Genomic DNA, 5608 nt, shown 5'->3' on the forward strand with positions numbered 1-5608 from the left:
GCGAGAGGAGGAAGGTGTGCGGAGGAGGACGCAGCCCCCTCCCGCTCCAGACGCCGTGCTGGGGCCTCCTGACCACCCCGCCCGCATCCTGCGCCTGCCAGGCCCGGCCAGGCCCGAGATGTCCGTGGTCCTGACGCACACGGGGTCTGTCACACTCGCCAAAGCCCCCCTGGTGGTCCGGGTGACCCCTCCGGCCCCTGACAGTGGGTGGGCCTGAACGACGATTAAGCCTCGGCTCACCGTTGGCTGGGGACACGCAGGAGGTGCGGCCCTGCCTGGGACCCCCTCCTGGTTCTGCTGTGGCTTCAAGCCTTGCAATGACTTCGCCCTTTGTTATGTCTTATCCACCTCCCCACCCTGAGCTCCGCAGGCGGGGTGCTCCCCCAGCGCCTGCCCCTGAGAACTTGTTTGCTAAGTGACTGCGAAGCTGCCATGCCCAAAACGTTGGGCACCAACAGCTTTGACTGGCCTCATCCCAACAGCAATTCCCAGATTCATTTGTTTTTAGGTCCAGAACTTCTTAATCTTTAAATTAAGCCTCTCTTTGTTTTTAAAGCAGTTTCAAGCAGCCTTTCTATATCCGTCTGGATGATGGAAGGAGGATCTTAAGGCAGAAATGCAAGTGACGGACGCACCTGCCCTAGACACCTGTGCACGGTCCGATCTCCAGGTCAGGAAGGAGTGCCTGGTCTCCTGGGACAACCAAGACAAGGGCCGAGGAAAAGGGAAAAGCCCAGTGCAAGTTCAAGGGGTTCTTATAAGCAAAAGTCTCATTAATAATGAAATCAGGAAAGAAAGAAAAAAAAAGAATGAAGGCAGAGCTCAGCCAGCGTGGCTCAGGGGTTGAACATCAACCTATGAACCAGGAGGTCAGGGTTCGGTTCCCAGTCGGGGCACATGCCCGGGTTGTGGGCTCGATCCCCAGTGTGGGGCCTGCAGGAGGCAGCTGATCCATGATTCTCATCATTGATGTTTCTCCCTCTCTCTCCCTCTCCCTTCCTTTCTGAAATCAATAAATATATATATATATTTTTTAAAAAGAATGAAATCAGAAAACCAAAATGACAATGATCTTTGATGATCTATACTGATGTGCAGAGGAGGTGGGTACCATCTGGACTGTAGTCAGAAACACACATTCACTGGCACCCCTTGTACATCTGGTCCCCCACCCCTTGGACGTGATGTCCGCATTTGAGAGTTCAGCTGCCTCTGAGTTTGCTGCGGCAAAAAAGAAAAACCCCAAATGTGACTGGGAAGGGAAGACCCGGGCCTGGCCAGAAGCTGGAGTGAGGAAGGTAATGAACCGACCGTGATGAATGGCTGTGAAGTCCTATCTGGTTGGGTACCTCTCCCCCACGTCCTGTTCTTCACGCTGCCTGAACTCAGTCATCCCAGAAGGAGAGGTGAAAGCCCACGCTACTCCTGAGTCATTTGCTCATTCAGTGAGTATTTCTTGAGTGCCTACTATGTGCCCGAAGCTGTTCCAATAAAACAAAGTCCCCCCTCCCCCCCAAAACTTGCCCTAGTAAACCTCTGCCTCTTGGAGCTTGCATTCTGCGGTGTTCGCAGATGGTGTTCCATTCCTCCAAGACCGTGGCATGTGGGGAGATGGGTGGAGGGAGAAAGCTGCCCGGGGAGAAGGAGAGGAAGAGGGGAGGTCAGAACGCTGGGGTTGAGGTAAGGGAACCCTGGAAGAGCCAAGGAAATCCGAAGGCCCCGCCTGGGGGGCGCAGCGGGAAGAGGTGCCCTGGGTGGGAGGACCCCTGACTCGGCGCACTGGTGGGCTCCTGGCTGGACTGGGGAGCTCAGCCTCAGGTCATGGGCCTGCAGAGAAGGCCTCACCATTTGCTAAAGGTTTTATGCTAGAGCTCGGGGCTACCCTGTTACTGGGCCTTGCTGGAATTTTCTGGGGGACTGAGTGTGCCTCAGTTGGCATCACAGGGCTTGTCCCCCATCAGTTCTGTGTGTATGAGGTCATGCTATTTCCCCACAGCCCAGAACCCAGGGAGGGAGGAGAGCCCCCTGCCTGCCCTGTGCGTCTACTGTGGGTGGGTGGGTGGGTGCTGCCCCCTCGTGGTGCTAGGAGACCCTGCACCAAACCTCACAGCAGCTGGGGACTGTGGTGGTGAGAAAAAGGGGCTAAAAGGCCCGGGGTGACCCCTGATTCTGGATTTCCTGTCAATCCCAGCACCTCATGCAGCTCTGGCAGCATAACTCCCGATTGGGACTCTGCCTGCTCCCTCCCCTTTCCATTCCTCCAAGACCTTGATAACTGACAGGCGTGAGCAAGACTCCGACGCAGTCAGGTTGGACGTTCCTAACCCTGTGTTCCCTTCCCTCCATTACCCCCATTCCTCCACCCTTGCCCCCTGGTGCTGTGGTGTCCTCGGCCGTCAGGAAGGAACGTCTGTCTAGGAGCCAGTTCAGGCGGAAGTGTCAGCCCCGGGCCTCCCTCACCAGGAGTGAAAGTGTGGCCAGCGACTAGGGAAACAGGGTTTGGCTCCCGAGTGACACTGACGGGGCTTGTAAGCACCTGCAGCATTTCTAGAACCACCAGCTCAGGCCCTGGCGCTCAGAGCTGAGCAGATCCTGCCGGCGTGGGGCTCAGCTGCCTCGGGGTGACAGGAGCCATCCACTCTCTTCTTTGGGCTCTGCTTGTTTCGAGGGGCTCCAGGCCGAGAAGCAGGTCCCATCTGCCAAGGCAAGGTCCTGTCCATTGGTACTCACACCCCCCCCCCCCCCCCCCCCCCCTGGAGCTCTGCCAGGAGCCACCCCCTTCTCCCTCAGGTCCGGGTCAAGGAGCCAGTGTCCTTTCCCGGCCTGCCCTGCTCCCAGCCCAGTTAATTGAGTTGCTTTATCAGCCATCACCACTGAGGGGAGGGCATAGGGCCTTTCCCCTCGTGGAAGGAGAAGGGAAGGAAGGGTGAGAGGAGGCTGCGGGCCTCCAGATTGTTTATCGGTTGATTTAACCCCGCCCCCCCTCCCCCCGAGACACACAGGCTCCAACCCAAATGCTGAGAGCCTTCCCAGGCCGGGCCTGGGGGGGACCAGCGTGGAGCATAGCCCACGGCCCCGTGGAGGTCAGCTGAACGGCTCTGCACGGGGCTGAAGGCAGGGTTTGGTGGCTGTGAAAACCCTAGTGAAGGTGCATTTGGGGCTCTGGGGAGCTCCAGAGATGGCCTTGATGGCCCAGCTCTTGAAGGGAAAGGACCAGAAGGGTGCAGGTCACACACTCGGGCCTGGCCAGGACTCAGAGCCTTGTAAAGCGTGGACTTGGAACCCAAGGGCTGTCAGGGGCCCGAGTGCCTGTTCCCAGGCACATTCTCCTTGAGAGGTTTCAGGCCCTGGAGCAGCAGTGAGCTCCGGGGACCAAGGGCAGTGAGTGACACAGGGGACCGTGGCCTCTGGTTCATGGGAGTCACAGGGCCAGGGCCAGCTAGGTGGCCCCCAGAGCCCTCCTTGCTCAGGGCTGCCGAGGTAGAGACCCAGCCTACGTCCAGAGCGCACGCACGTACCTTAGCTCAGGGCCCAGCTGGCGAGACTGAGCACTCAGCATGTCTCCATCTCCATTCCTCCCACCTGGGCTAAATTCCAGCTTAACTGGTTCATTCCATTAGAACAGTTCATCAGTCCTGATGGACCGGCCCCCTCCTGCAGTGTCCTGGGGACAGGGAAGCCTCAACTGGAGAGGCAGCCGAACCCTGGCTCCTCGTAGATGCTCACGAAGCCCAGGGGCAGCGTGGGGAGAATGAACACCCAGCACCCAACCGGCTCCAGCCCAGGGAGCCCCAGGGTGGCTCAGCCCCGTCTTCCTGCCCCGCGGCTGGCACTGTGCCAGGCACGGAGTGACCCCAACGAGGGTGTGTTTTTTGTTGAGGGACAGACGTCGTCTTCTCCTCATTCTCCAGGTTTCTTCCTACAGAAGACGATGTTTAAGTAAAGGACGCAATGGTGTGCCTGGCACCGTGGGTATGAGGGGCAGGACGTTCCACGCCAGGTTATGAGGCCTCTGCCAGGCAGGCCCTGCCTGGTCCTTCTTTGTATGTAATTCTCAGTGCTGAGCACAATCCTGGGCGCTCAGAACGCTCGTTGCATGGACCCGATGAGGCAGTGGGATGCGGGGGCAGCTTCACCTCTTGTCCCTTGAAATGGCCTCTCGGGCACCCTGAGCCATCACAGAAGGAGTCTGCCACCCGGAGATGAGCGACGCTCCCGAGGCCGCACTCCTCTGGTGACAGTCGGAGCCCAGCCCTGCGGCCGTTGTCCCCAGGCGCCAGCCGTCTGGATGAGCGCGAGCGAGGCTGCCGTGGACCCTCCGACGGGCGCGTCTGGCCTCAGTGGACACCAGGAGAGTCGCTCAGACAAGCCCTGCCTGAATCCCTCCCTCAAAACACCATGGGTATAATAAAACGGTTGTTGTAAGCCACTAAGATTTGGGGTCACCTGAATCACAGCAATATGCATCGTCTCATTTCAATCCATTCATTTTACTTGTTTTACAGACTAGGAGATGTAAGCGCCGAGGCCTCGGTCTCCCAGGAGGCAGAGGGCCTAGCTGGCGTTTGAACTTGAACGTGGGAAGTCTGGCTCCGTACTCCCTCAAACCAGCCGTGTTAGACTGCTTCTTAGGGGGTTGGTGTGTCCCTCCTGATAGGAGGGTTGATATTTCAACCAAAAACAATACCTACAACCACAGGGTTGAATAAATTTTCAAGGCGTGACATTTCCAGCACCAAGATATTCCCCGGTTAGAGAGACATATGGGAAGGTTTGGGGTTGGTGTGGGGGGAGAAGAGGTTCCCTCTCCTTTCCCCAACTCAGGACAATGGGAATGGTTTCTTTATCCTTGTGCAGCCATAGCTGGCACAGAGCCTGTTACAGTGGATGCCTAATAAGTGTTTGTTTATCCCTGGCTAGGTAGCTCAATTGGTTAGAGCGGCGTCCCACGAGGCCAAGGTTGCTGGGTTCAATCCCCCCCCTGCCCCCCCCAGAGCACATCCAAGAATCAACCAATAAATGCATAAATAAGTGGAACAAAAAATGGATGTTTCTATCTCCTTCCCTTTCTTTCTCTAAAAACAAAATCAGTTATAAAAATAAGTGTTTGTTCAACGAATAGACTAATCCACAATGGAGTAAGTGATGGAGGACAAGGGGACCAAGATCTGGATAGAAAGGTTTTCCTGCCATCTGCTGGCCATTCCTGGAACAACACCGTCTCCTCCGGCAGGAGAAGGAAATGGAGAGACCCTGGGAGGACCTTGGCTGGCAGCTCATTCCAGGCTGGAGAGGGGTGCCGTTGGCGTGGGGGGGGGGGGGGGGGCTTCCCTCTCCCCAGAAGCCAGTCCGTGGGGGGTGGGGGGGGGGCTTCCCTCTCCCCAGAAGCCAGTCTGTGCTCCTTGAGAGTGAGGCACGAAGCAGCAATCCCCCCACCCGCAGCTCCGTAGGTGCTTACTAAACACTTAAATTCATGACAAATTCCCTATTTCATCTTTACCTTCTGTTTGAAGAGAGGGGCTGCTCTCTCACGACTTAGAACGTGGCTTGCTCCAAGGAACCCTGCTGCCCCTTCCCTGGCTCTCAGGCCTGCCCAGCCCCAGCCCCT

Source organism: Myotis brandtii, unplaced genomic scaffold (genome assembly GCF_000412655.1).
Source record: "Myotis brandtii unplaced genomic scaffold, ASM41265v1 scaffold131, whole genome shotgun sequence".
In the NCBI taxonomy this organism is placed as follows: domain Eukaryota; kingdom Metazoa; phylum Chordata; class Mammalia; order Chiroptera; family Vespertilionidae; genus Myotis; species Myotis brandtii.